We start from the raw sequence: 14575 nt of genomic DNA, 5'->3' as shown, positions 1-14575 counted from the left end.
CATGTTAAACTATATCGGCTTCTAGCAATTATACCTCATTTGATTAAGGCTTAGGGATCTTTGTGCTGGCCTGGGCCAATGCAACGCGGTATTGGAGACCACACCCCTTAACAACCGCCAAGCTCTCTAATTGCGATATACTGTATACTCAGTCCGTTAAAGGAGCAAATCACAAATGAAAAGTTCTACCTATTATTCGTTCACTCTTAAGGTATAATAGCCTTGTGGAAAATACGGTTTCAGTGTTCGGGCTTTATATATTTCAGAGATTTTGACTAATACATTTCAACAAGTACATTTTGAAATGTTTAGATTTAACCGGAACTACATGACATTTGGTTTTCTGCACTGTTCTTAACTTTAATGAATTCGAAATGTGTTCTTGTTATAGTGATACGAATTAGCCTCGCCTATTTATAGCGATAAATGACCTCAAAAATCATTCAAATAGCTCGTATATTAGCACAATGAAGATATGAAACTACTCGGCAACATCTATTTTAAAGATATTGTGTTTTGTTCGGCTTGGTACCCCTTTAGGACAAAGTGTATAAAATGTAATGGCTGACGTAGATTTACAATACGGCCGTGATCGCCAAGGACAGCGTGAAATGCCAGCTATAAAGCGCTACTGTATCTTTAAGTGCGGCTCTGCCCTTGTGCTCGTTTGAATGCAATTGTGTTAATGAGATCCATCTTGTCTGGGCTTATTCATTAACAGGAGCAGTTGCTTTATTGTGTCTTAAACCTACGTGTTGTCACATGTAATCGCTATGAGCAGATGAAGCAACGCCCTTTTAATTGGGGGCGCAAAATAACAATAAGCAAGCAAAAATGCATTTTTTAACAGAGTCGGGAATATTTTCATTAACAATAAAAACGCCCTTCATGTAAAAGAAGACTTAATATTAACGGCGATTTTTGGGTGGAACCAGGGTAGGGGGGCAACGATTTCCTCTTCTGTGAGTATACGCTTTGTTCTTGAAATGGCATGGCAGGGGTGACTCAGATAACCAGTGTTTGTTTGATTGATTGATTGATTGATTGATTGGACAATTGATTGGACGATTGGTTGGTTCCTCGAATGAATGACTGGCAGATTGTTATTACATTTTGATTGACCTTTCAGCCACTTATGTGTTAATGTATCAAGAATTTGTCGATCGCAATCAGGAACAGAAAATATTCTGCATGTTTTCCTGGTTTGTGATTTTTCTTTTCACTCGAGAAGCAGCCCCAGTTACTATTTAGCTTCACTTAACTCTGCACAGCCACCCCTTTCCTCAGTGCTGGCCTTAGAACAGCACAGGTGCAATCCATAGATATCATTCATTTTGGTGTTATACTTTATATGATCCTGCATTTTGACCAAGTGATTCCAGTTTGCTTAAAAATAAAATTAATAAAGTGGCAAGGACGATAAGTAAAACAGTCTCTTCCTACTATGCAATATACAGAATATCCCAGAATAGCATCTGATTGCAGTCAAAATACCGTAGTGAGCGGAAATATTATTTCTCAATACACTTGGTTTGCATAAGAATACATTTCTCTCATTTTCCTCTGCTTTATTGTCTTCTAGTTTTTGACTTAGACATTAGGAGCTTTATTATGTCATAAACGAAAAATTCTTTTGCATATGACAACTATTGTTGCTTTCCAGAATGTTACAGACTGAATGAAACACATTATAATCAGTAATTGTGTACTGGCTTATTTGATATTATAATAAAAGATACTAAATACCTTGTCTCTACATTCTTTCTTTTTATATGTCATAACTGAGAGAATGCAGTTAGTGTGCAAATTTTTGCAGTTATGTACAGTACTGTATTCCGTTTTAGAAGATGTTTTTTTTTTTTTTCCATGAAGTGGCTAAAGTGCTAAACACATATGACAGAAAGCATTGCTATATCTGAGATATTTTGAAGCAAAATTGAGTGAACTGTTGATAACGATACTGAAAGGGCATTTAAACACTCATTATTCAATATAAAATTTACAGTATGGATTAGGCAAGGGCTTTAAAAATCTAAAGCATGTATTGTCATCCTTTCTGTATATAAATATGAATTGAATTTTTATTAAATTATTTTAAATGAATTATTTCCAGCCTAGTGTTTTTGTAATATTTCAATACTGTGGTAATACCATTTTAAAATGGGTGTGGACGTTGATGAGTCTGCTGATTTTTCTAAAGGAGAGTTTATGACTGACCTTATGGATTGATGCCTTTTGCTTAATTAAGGAGGTTTAAGGCTTGTTAAGAATTCTCTTGGCACTTGGTTAACAAAGGCCTATTTAAAGACAGAGTACTATATTTGGTTGTGTGAACAGTGCTTGAGCATAGATGCAGGCACACCCCGCATATGAAGTACCTGGGGTGGAGGTCATTTTATTCTTTAATGTAATGCTAATCCTTAAAGTAAAACTCCTCACAGTAACACAGCAGCCAATTATGATTGGGAGTTTTTGTTCAGTTGAACATCTTTTCTCATAATGCTGCTCCACACTCTAATTCACAGGTTGAAATGAAATTGTGTAACAAATAATTCGCATTATTATATAGCACAACAATATATAATGTACTGTATTGTTTTATATACATATATATAGTATAGCTTGCTTTTAATTAACATGAATACTGTGGCTTGAAATGATTTAAGAATTTCAATGCTAAATAGCTGCTATATATATATATATATATATATATATATATATATATATATATATATATATATATATATAAAACAGTGTATATATGTCTATATGTATACAGAACTCTCATTTCACAGATTTCCACTTTAATAAATGCATACTGTAGCAATTGTTAATTCACTTTAGCTTAAGTACATGTATTCATTTTTTGTTATGCATTTGTTTTTAAATTAAGCTGTACTTCAACGAGAAGCAAGATGCAAAGCATTGTGAGTACTGAGAAAAGCGCTATATAAATGTAATGAATTATTATTATTATTATTATTATTATTAATGCTGTACCTTGATACTTCAAATCCAGTTCTGCAGATTCATTTGTGCAAAAGCAATGCAGGAAATGTAGTTGTACACAGACTAATTTTTAATATTTATTTTCTAAATTCACCTTAAAATTAATTTTTAAAAAAGGTTGCTTTAAATTAACTATTAGGCGTTTAGAGAATATTAAATCTAGTCAAATACTGATGAGTGGACAGTGTAAATTATGTGTAAACGTGGAAGGGTATAGCACTTGATTATTAATGAGAATTAGTTTCAAATTAATTTATTCACTTAATGGTTGCTGTCTTAATGCAAGGTGTTATTTATGCATTTTGTTTAGCTACCTTTTAAAATAAAAAAATTAAAAATTAAAAAAAACACCTTTGTTTTTAGGCTTATGGCTAGCTGGCTCTTATTAATGTATTTGAAACAGTTACAAGACCAGCCTGAATGTGAAGCATTCACATTGAGTATTTGGTTTTATGTTATATTTTAAGGACTATATTAAAAGACATATGGACAAACTGAAGTAGAGCTATTATGAATACAGAAAGCTTTACTCTTTGAACAGGTTCATTTTTATTTAATTTAAATTATATATTTTTGAGATTGGCAATGTAATTTCTTGTCATTTGCCAATGTCTGATTATGTGCCAAAACCACACAAGAAAATCTGAAACGGCCTGATTTGATTTGTGCTGTCCGGGATTTGCATAAAACAGGCAGTGTACATGTGTACGTGTATATATGGCACATTTGACAGAAAACAGAGACAATGGTATTGGAAGGGGGTAGGGTTGGTAAAGGAAAAACATTCAGTGCAAATTGCCATTCACGCCTAGAAAATGAAGCGATCATGAGGAGGAATGAATTAGAAAAACTGTTAATTCAATTATCAGGTCACTTACATATTTGAGAGAGAGAGAGACGGAGACAAAGAAATGAAAGAAAAGGGTATCAAATAAAAACATTAAAGAAGTGAGTGGGAGATGGTATTCTTCCTTGCCTTTGCCCGTTCGTTTATTTCACAATGTACACTCCTCCCTTAACACTTGCTCACTAATAATTAGTAAGATAAAATACAATTTGGATTAACAAAGACAGAAAGGGAGGAATAGATAGGAAACATTTGCAGAAAGAGATTACGCTCATTGAGCATAGAAGGCAGTGATGCAACCTACCTTATGCCAACACAGCCATTTTAGAAGCAGCAGTAAGGATTCCTTTTCAAGATGGCCTCCACAGAAACAACCAGAGCCACCTGCCCCCACCCCACCCCCCAAAACCTCTACCCCCCACACATGTGAGATCTCTGGCATACAAAATGGCATCTGGAAGGCTGTATGACAGCAGCGGTTGGCAGCTTTAATGTCCCCATTGGCACCGGGCAAGCGTATCTCGTAGAGCAATTGCTCAGAAGGCACAGATGGTATAACGTCTCTTGAGGGGGTTAAGATTGGGGCAAAAGAATGAACAGTTTGGTTGTTGAGGGGTTTTCTTTATTTTTTAAATGTATATATTTGCACTTTGTTTTAGGGCATATTTATTGTTTATTTACTCATTTTGATATGTGGGTCCTCCTTGTCCCATAATGTCTCCCCCACCCCCAACCCAGACAGACTGTGCCCTTTTTTTCTTCCTCCACCAGGGCCCTGTGGGAATAGCTGGCAGACACTGTGGGGGGAACGGCAAGAAAACAGAATCTAAACACAAGCCCCATTATTACCAAGCCATTGATGCCATGGCAACCTAAAATATAATCGCTTCCCTTCGTTCAAATTAACAGTAATTCTTTTGGTATACTGCATGAGTTTATTCCACCAGCCACGGCTCTGCATGCATTTGAGTGCTGCCCTATTCAGCGCACTTCTTTCAGCTTAAAACCAAATGGATAGCATTAACACCTGCCACTGGGCCTCCATTACTCAAGACTGGTACTGTCCGGGGCTGTCAGCCATAGCTCAGCAGAGGTAGGTGTAACAGGAACATCTTGTCTTGCTTTTTTGGCTTATCTGGATATTTTGTACATGTGATGTGGTGAAAGATTATTTCCAATAAAACCTTTGCTGAGAATCGAGTTCAAATGAGATGGCATGCCAACTATGCCATCGGCAAAATGTTTATTTTTAAAAACTGTAAATGGCCATACAAAGCTAAAAAAAGGCAACTTGATGATTATGTCCTTCTCAAACATTCTAATAAAATGACCATAAAGAAAGGGAGTGAACTGGCAAAACACTTAGCAATACATAATGCGGGCTTATCTGTGATCAAAAAAAAAAAATAATGAAAAACTGAAAAACAGAGATGTCCTAAAATGAACTGTTTAGTGAAAACTATAAAGATATTCAATATATACAGGTATAGCCATCCCAATTTCAAGAAAAAAAAACACCATGTATGAGGGAAACACAGGTGTTCTAACACTGAGTCATTCAGAATATGAAACACTGGTCAACTCCATTCAATACTCAGCCATCCAAGCACAAATCGTGAATGTGCCAAAAAGCCAATATTTTGCAAATGCATATGAGAAGCATTATTAGTTTTGACCTAAACATGTTAAGAATTACATTTTGCACATTTGTATTTTCAAATTTCCTTTCACGCATCACAGTTTTGTGAGCAGTCTGGTAGTGCAGTAAATTACTTCACAGATCCAGCATCCTGGATTTGTGTCTTTCCACTGGATATGTGCAGTTTGTATGTTCTCCCCATATCTGTGCAGGTTTTACCCCAATATCTCCAAATATGTGTAGGTGAGGTGGATGCTGATTCCAAATTGATCCCAGTATAAATGTGAGCATGAGGTAGAACCCTGTCTAGTAATGTTTCCTGTCTTCTTCTCAGTGCTGTCCGTAATAAGCTCTCCCCCGTATTATCATGGATTGGACTGAGTAGGTTTGAAAAGGCCAACTATTTAATTGTAACACAGAGTAACCTTTGATAGAAATATGGTCGATGTGTTGTTAGATTTCAGGATATAGTCCTCTAATCACACTCAGTCAAATTTTCCGTTTAGAGACTCTGGGGAGCTATTCATTCTACTTATAAAACTTTCAATTACTGTGGAGCACAACTTAATTTTATACATTTTGATAGGGTTGAAGGAAACAGGAATACATATTACAAAAAGGCGTGAATTTGAAATATAATAAAGGATAAATTGGTTTGACTCAGACAAGAAGGTTTGTTCATCTGTTGATACCTAAGGAAAGGAATTTGTGCAGGTTCTCCTCTTTGACTGTTATGCATTGAACAATCGCTATATCTGTCTAAGAACAAACCCAACTGAAAAAGAAACATTTGAACTTGGTTGACCCTGTTGTTGTGTTACCACACTGGCAAGATTCTCTGTGTGCCTAATGTTCTAAATGGTTGGGGTGCATTGAGGTATATAACTGGAATCTGCATTTTAAAGTGAACTCAAAAAATATAGCATTATCCCTAACCCACACTGTCCCAAACACAAGTATATTAGCGTTCAGTTTGATCAGACAAATGCTCTGCTTATTATCACTCACTATCACTGTGAAGGTGATTTTGGCTTGGACATCACAGGCAAACATTAAAGGCCAGAGTTTTCTTCCTTCTTGCATAAATGAGGAGGTAGACACAGCCTCCTTTTGGGAAACAATGGGATAAGCAGAAGTAAAGAGGGCATACTGTATAGGCTTTTGCTGACATTCTGTATTTTATGTGATGTAACTTGCCTATTCTTCCACCCGCATTAATGAGTCCACACATGCGATAAATAAAAGAGATTATATATATTTTCTACAGTTTTAAATCATCACAGTCATGGGCTAATACATTGGTTTCCAATCTTGGGGTTTGGAACCCCCTTGTCCTGCAGGTTTTTGTTTCAATTCCAATAATTGGATTCCAAGCCTAATGAAGGGAGCTGTTATTTCCTAGTTTCTGTGTTTTGGGGTCAATGTAGAAATGACAAAAGTAAGAGTGTTAATACATTTTAATAAAAATTAAGCAGTTATGTGTGGATAATGTTTTGGGTTTTTTTTCACTTTTCTATGCTCATCATCATTTCCATTCTGCCTTTCCATTATTGACTAATTAGTGGGTCTGACGCTGAAGCAGCCACAGCCTTTCATCATTTAGTGTTGTTCGCCTCATGTCTGCTTTGCTTGTTTTTACTTGTCACTATTAGGGTAACATGAATGGAGTACGCTACACAGAATTAAAGGGAAAATAATAGGAAAACAACAAAAAGAGTTAAGCATTTAAAGCTGTAGCAAAAAATAGAAATATTTTTAAACATCTTACAATGTAAAAATCTTACTGCTGTGCTTTTCTGAATTCAGAATAAGTGAAGAGAAAAAAAAAAAAGACCAGCCAACTAAATGAGATTAGTTATTATCACTGATTGTGAATATGGTTAGAACAAAAACGTGCAGCCACAGGGGGTCCCCAGGACTGAGTTTGGCAACCACTGGGTTAATATAATCAAAAGAGAGGCAAATCTCTTTTCAGTTTGCCATTTTCTTGAAACTTAATATTGCAACTAAATACTTCAAAGAAATTTACAGCTATTGATGCAATAAAATATATCAATAATGCTAAATGTACATGATCAATAAAATTAATCATTTGGTTAATAGCTACTGTTTTTCAGTCATCATCTTTCAAAAGCAAAAAAAATTCATTTTTTCATTTTTGAATTACTTTGCCTGTTGCAGTATAGTCTTATGTCAAGTGTTTGAAAGCGATAGTCTATACATTTAGACATTGTGTCCACCGAAAAGAAGCAAAGTTTGATGTCTCTGAATGAAGCGCATCTGTCCATCTATCAATTCATTCGCTTTCCATACCAGCATTATTCAACAGAGGTCTGAAATAAGTTAGAGTCCATCCTAGTAACATCAAATACAAGGGGAAAAAAGAATTCTAGACGAGACACCATCCGACACCCTCGCATTCACTTTAGGCACTATCACACCAAGCCAATTTAGAGTGACCAGTTCAGCTAACCAGAAATGTTTGGATGATAGGAGAAAACCTCACTGGACATAATGAATTTGTGCAAACTCCATCCTGAAGCTAATTGTGTCAAGAATCAAACTTAGGCCAAAGGGGCCACACCACACACTGCATTTCCAAGCTAGCTATCCAGTGTAAGAAACAGGGCACAATAAAGTTTTTACCTGTGAATATGTCCAACCTCATATGTATATTGAGATCATTCTAACTATAATAAGTAAACATTATTTTAAAAAACGACCCTCCCAAATAAACACATACAAAGAAAAACATTTTTGCATTCGTTTTTGAGTGTGTTTTGCAACACTCACTGTATTTTGCCATAGAAAAACATGACTACTGGAACTGATTACATAACTTAATAAGTTAAATAAATTCTGGAAATCTATGGAAAGTCTGATGTTTCAATATGCTACAAAACTTGAAGTACAATTGTGAGATGAAAAATTGCTTGATGCTGGTTTCTTTGCTATGCTGATTACCTCGATTTTGACTAGCTACTATGCCAATAATTACACCCAACAGTGAAGGTGGTGCTGGTGCAACACTAGGCTGCCTGTGGTGTCATTCAGCCTGTGGTGCATCTTGTAATCTTTTAAGTTAGCCAATAAAAGGTGTCATTTTGCCTGACTTCTCACAACTTCTGGCACAGTAAGTCTAGTGTTCTTTTATTGAAGAGAGCTTCATTGAAACTTGAGTGACATTTTTAAAGGACTAATTATTGCTTAAATGAAAGCATTTTTGGTCATTTTGGATTCACTATACACTGTATATTTGGTTTCTACATATTAAGGTATTTGCTTGATAAATGTTTTTGATTGCAGGTTAAAACAGATATAGTTTCACTGCAGTCCAGCTCACTTCATCTTCAAGCACTTCACTAGACTATATGCAGAACGGAAATCTTCAGGAATCACCCTCAAAGGGGAGAGGTAATGGTGTCCGTAGAGGAGCCCTACAAAGCTCCCATCGGACATCTGAGTATAGACAACCTATCTCATGCCATAGGTGCTTTACCCTTTAACCAAAATAGAGTGAGGCTATGTAGGGTGGGCAAGAGGCTACAAAACCTGCAGCAAATGCTTAGCAAGAACTGTTCCTAGCTGGAGAATCTGGATCTGTGTTGTCCATTCCAGGTTGCAATTGGGAAGAGCTGACAAGACGTCAATGCCTCCCAAAGGAGATATAAAGTACTGGCACATAATCCCTGGCTAGAATGAGTAGCATTGTGTTACTTGTTTAAAGTTTATAGCTGTCTATCTTAGAGACATAGGTCTTTAAGAGCTAAATAGGACTTATGGTTTATAAACCAAATAGCTGTTAGAAGAAGTGCCAAATAACATCCTTTCTTACCTTACAAAAAATTCCAAGAGGGTTTTATAATCAGTTTGAACCCAGTCTCCAATGAGTAGATAGCTGACAAGTGAATTACATGAAGGCTCAGTGGTAGTGAAAAAAATAATTTATGTGATTTTTCAAAAGAAAGGTGAAAGGGAATTTTTTTGTGTAGTAATAAAGAACAGAAAGACCACCACTTCTGGAAGAAAGGGCATCAAAAAAGTCCCAAAAAGGCAGACTCAGAGGGTCAGCATGTATTTGTTCAAGTTTAGCTTTTGGAGCATTTCTGGAATTTTATTGAGTATGAGGACATTGCTAGGTGTTTCTCTCTTGTTGCAGTTTCCTGTGAGTTTGTGCTGTGAGAAATTTTTGATTACCATTTTGGTTCTTTTTGTCTCTGAAATGTTATAAATTCTATATTACAGCATGGTTTCCTAATAGAACATATTATTGTTTTATGGAGCTTGGGTTCCAAGTTGCAATACATGCAAGGATGAAACCACAGAAAGGTCAAGCAGAGATTTTTGAAAACTGGCAAAAACCTTGTCTATCCAATGATTGGGGCACTTTGATTAACTGAACTTCTATTATCTGTCCAAAACAATGAAAATGCAAACAGGTAACAAAGGTATTATCATTTACTTGAAAATATGTGAAATTATGCAGAAAACCCAATGTAGCCAAATAATGCAGACAGAAAAAATTAAAAAGCATTATCCTCTCTCACGTAACTAAACAGATTACTGTCCTTTCTCACCTCGTATTTCTTTCTCTCTCAGTATCCTTGGCCTCTCCTCCTTACCATTAATGTGCCTTTCTTCAAAGCATCTTCCATTTTTGAATTCATTGATTTATTGGCACTCTACAGCCTTGAACTCCATCCTAGGATTACTTTTCCACAAAGCTTTGGAATTACTTTTGGGGTCAGGAATATCTTATTGAACTTTACATCTGCAAGCTAAAGAACTCAATGAAAAGCCTTTGTAAAAACCAGACATACAAAATAACTTCCAAACTGCCTTCTCTTTGTTTTAAACAAAATGATCACACCTTTTTCTACTTGTCACCTTGGATAAGCTATTCAATCTTTCCCCCAGTCCTTTTATGATGGGAAAATGTTTCAGAACATCATCATCTTCTTCCTTCACATATACATCCTTCAAATGAAGGGACCAACCGCTGTCTAGCAATTCCTGAATGTCCTCAGTGGAATACTCAGAAACTTGTTATTTGCCAGTGTGGATTGGTGGATTTCTTGGCTTAGCTATCGATGAACTAATACCCTATGTTAGGCCATTCTGGTGAGACTTTTGCTTTGGACAACCATGTGACAGCTGGAAACCTCCCCAAAATGTACAGATACGGTTATGTATATTTGTATATCCCTCTGTATTGCATTTTTGTGTTGTACTGTTATTGATTTATGTTCATTAAGCCAAGAAGAGATTTAAATTTCAATTAAAAATTCAAAATGGTGACACCAAAATGTGTTTAAAAGAGTCTTAATTTCTCAACATAAAAGAAAAATAATATAATAAACTAATTACCTTCACAAGTTGTTGATACCTTTGACCTAGTACACGGTTAATTACACTGCAGTATAAAATGCTGATTACACTAAAGATAAATAAAGTTTGTCGGTTTAGCGAGCAATACTATTTTGAATGTGTTCCTTTGCACTAGACTATTAGCAAAAGCTCTGTTGAAAAACCATGTTCTTTCCCTGAGGGTGAAATATATGTATCAAAAGACTACAGCAGAAACAAACCAAAATGACAGATTAACCAAAAAGTAGTAGAGGCTGATCTTTAAAAGGAGTAGCCAAAGAATGGTTGGGGAATTCTAAAGTGCAAAATGAGAATCAGATTTTTTTTATACTTCCATTAGCCCCATTCCTTTCTCTACAAGCAGCTCCTCTTGCCACACACACACACATATACCATAGATAAACTAAAGCTATATATTGTAGGTACACTATAGGAATGTGCACCTCTGTACAAGAAAACACAAAAATCCAGACCTTGTCTGTACAAAGCAATATAATAGAAAGGTAATGGAGACAGGGATACAGAGGAGAAAGAGAGAAGTTTCTGGATATACAGTATAGTCTTTAGCAGTATGATTAGATGTACTAGTTAAAGAGTGAATGCATCTTTGGAGTCTCCAGTGGCTCACTTAGTGTCTGGAATGCAAAAAATGAGTCATGTAGGTGTTTAAATCCCAGACGACATTCTGACTTACAAGGGTTAAGTAGTTTCAATGGCTGAGTACAGACTGTGAGATAGGCTTGGCAGGCAGTATCTTCTGCCTTGCTCACCAGTCCCACAACAGCTGGCAAGATTTCCTCTGGGGAACTTGCCAATGATCCTGGACTTGAGCGGGGTAGTAAGTAGACACTGCCTAATTGTACAGTTAAAACAAGGGCTGGATTTCACCCTTATATGGAAAAAGTGACTGAATAACTGGAAAAAGACACACAAAATATGCATACATAGAGTATCTGGCATCTGGTTCAACTGGAATTACATCTATGCTTAAATATAAAAGAAAAATCTGTTATACCTTAATTAAATGGTGTCATTGTGTGTGATGTTTTGAAGTATGTCAATATGATTGGCTGCCTAAGTGTTACTCATAGTTGCCTCATACATCTACTTATCCATCCATCCATCCAATTTCCAACCCGCTGAATCCGAACACAGGGTCACGGGGGTCTGCTGGAGCCAATCCCAGCCAACACAGGGCACAAGGCAGGAAACAATCCTGGGCAGGGTGATACATCTACTTAGATATACTCAATTAGAAATTACTATAGTTGTAGTTATAATACTGATTTTATTACAGTTGCTCAAGAAACAATACACTTACAGTATGAATAAAATGTAAAAATGTACCATTTTACTTCCATTATGAGTATTCTGAGATACATTCTAATGATGAGACCGAATTTGTACTTGGATTAGTTAGTAAATGGCAAAAGCCTTACATTTTAATCTGGGTAGGGAGGACTTTTTCCTTTGCAATCTATTACTCTGAAGTGAGTCATTTGAGCTATACTTCACATGAATACATAGAACAAATCTATCTATCTATCTATCTATCTATCTATCTATCTATCTATCTATCTATCTATCTATCTATCTATCTATCTATCTATCTATTGTACGTTTTTCATTGTTTTTGTTTATGTCAAATTAAAAAATATCATTCTGATAAATTCAAACTTTATTATCCAACAAAGTAATGCCCCCTTTACTGAAAATTCTATCCAAAATAAAATGTTGCAAAATAGGAGCATAAAAATTCATTAAAACAGTATCGTACATATAATTTTTTTAATGATGAACAAAGTATTTCTTTCAATTATAATTGCTTACCTTAGCAGTTCCTTAATGGTCAGTTCAGACTGGGAAACAGATGTAATTCCTGCACAACATGAAAAATAGTAATAATTATTTAGCCAATTATTAAAACTAATTATTTTATTCCCTTTATGCTGTGGATATCAAATTTAATGACTTTAACCTTAGAAAATAACTAACAATTTGAGGGAAAAAAAACACACAAATAAATAATATATCCAGAACTTAATTGAAACATTAAATTAATTTTATGATGAAATAAGTATCAAGAATAAAATTAGTTTGAAATTACAATAACTTCTATAATAAATATCTTAATCTTAATTTAAATGAACATTTAACAAAATCAATGGCCCTTTGTTATTAAAGGAGTGGGATGTTTCCATATCTTATATTTAGGAAGCAAAGAACAGAGAAAATCAATGATCTGCTTTGAAAACTCCTTCATTTACTGAAGGCAAGAAGTTCTAATTCTTCCATTCAGGGTTCAGACCAAACATTTAGAAATATCAACTAAGAGATGCCTAAGATAACAGTGGAAGAGTATTGTACTTTGTAAAATACTGATAAACTATATAGTGGGAAAATTATAGTTTCATTTGTTGTTGTTTAATGTGTTACAAAACTTCAAATTACAGTGCAGTTCACCAAAACATCTTACAATATAACACAGTATATTATTAATTTAAACACCACTGGGTACATTTTCAGTATATGCAAATAATTAAATGATACTATTTGCTAAAATCACTAAGTAATGTGCAACATATGCAAAATGTAATCACAAACTGAGCAAAAAAGTGGAAAACTTTAAATCTATGTGATGTTTTCTTTGTTGGTATACATAGAAAAAAACAGTACACATTTCCGTGTAAATGCTTCCTTATGTATTTCCTCCGTTTATTGTATTAATTCTACAAATGTGACAAAGCCTTCCTCCATCCTTTGATCTTTTCATAATAGTTTATGTTCTCTCTTGCATGTACAAATAATTTCTTCATGTGTCTGTGGCAGCAAATAGCTTTAATGCAATTTCTGTTATAGTTGGTAAACATCACTGTTCTATATTTACAGCACACTACTCGTGGTACCACAGAACAATCTGTGTGCATATATGTAATATACTGTATATGTGTGCTTGTGGTAAAGGCAGAACAACTTTGTATATGCATTTCTTTTTTTTAAATTAACACTAGTTTAAATTGTTTTATATTAGATTTCAGTCATAGTAAGAAAACAGCTTCAAAATGTTAGGCTGAAAGTTGTCCTCAACCTACATACTGAAGGTATATAATACAAATATGCACAAAATGCAAAAAATAACATTGAAAATCTGAAAAACTCTAAATATAAAGTTGATCAACAATAACTTTTGAAACACATGTCTTTCTATAGAACAAAGTACAACTTCGAATTTTACAGAACAAATTGTAAGAAGATGGTGAATGTAATATTCTGCACTGATATTTGTCTCTGTCTGAAATGCACACAGACATCTGATAATTTGAATCAATTCCTAAACCATATGATGTTAAGGCAGCAATAGTGCAAGGGATGAATGGCCAGTATAATAAGAATTATTGACACCTGCTAGTCCAACTATATGACACAGTGATATAAGAGAATGGTAACAATTTACCTATAAACTATGTTTTCTAGCTAATTATCATTTTTTGCAATTTGTGCTTCAATACTGATTCGGCATTATTTTCTGCTTACTCTCTGTTCTGCCAGGCTAATAATGTTTACATTTTAATTCTTGCAATTTGTCTTGAATCTCCAGTAGTACTTAGTAAGTTTGTTATGTCTGTATTGGTGTTTGTTATACAATTTGGTTTCTGGCACATTTAAAGACCTAATAGAAACACGTTTTCAAATATTTGCCTTTTCATTAACAA

At 34.8% G+C, this 14575-nt stretch overlaps 1 long non-coding RNA gene across 2 annotated transcripts in view; it reads right to left on the bottom strand.

Annotated features, from left to right (window-relative positions):
* The window catches only part of LOC114667622 (uncharacterized), a 50527-nt gene that overhangs the window by 18788 nt on the left and 17164 nt on the right, over nt 1-14575 (bottom strand). For both annotated transcript variants that reach the window (XR_007933734.1, XR_007933733.1), the window contains exon 2: nt 12693-12741. This is a non-coding gene — a long non-coding RNA (uncharacterized LOC114667622). The remainder of the gene's footprint in view (nt 1-12692; nt 12742-14575) is intronic.

This window comes from Erpetoichthys calabaricus, chromosome 17 (genome assembly GCF_900747795.2).
Source record: "Erpetoichthys calabaricus chromosome 17, fErpCal1.3, whole genome shotgun sequence".
In the NCBI taxonomy this organism is placed as follows: domain Eukaryota; kingdom Metazoa; phylum Chordata; class Cladistia; order Polypteriformes; family Polypteridae; genus Erpetoichthys; species Erpetoichthys calabaricus.
The sequence above is the reverse complement of the archived record's forward strand: the minus strand, read 5'-3'. Positions and strand labels throughout refer to the sequence as shown.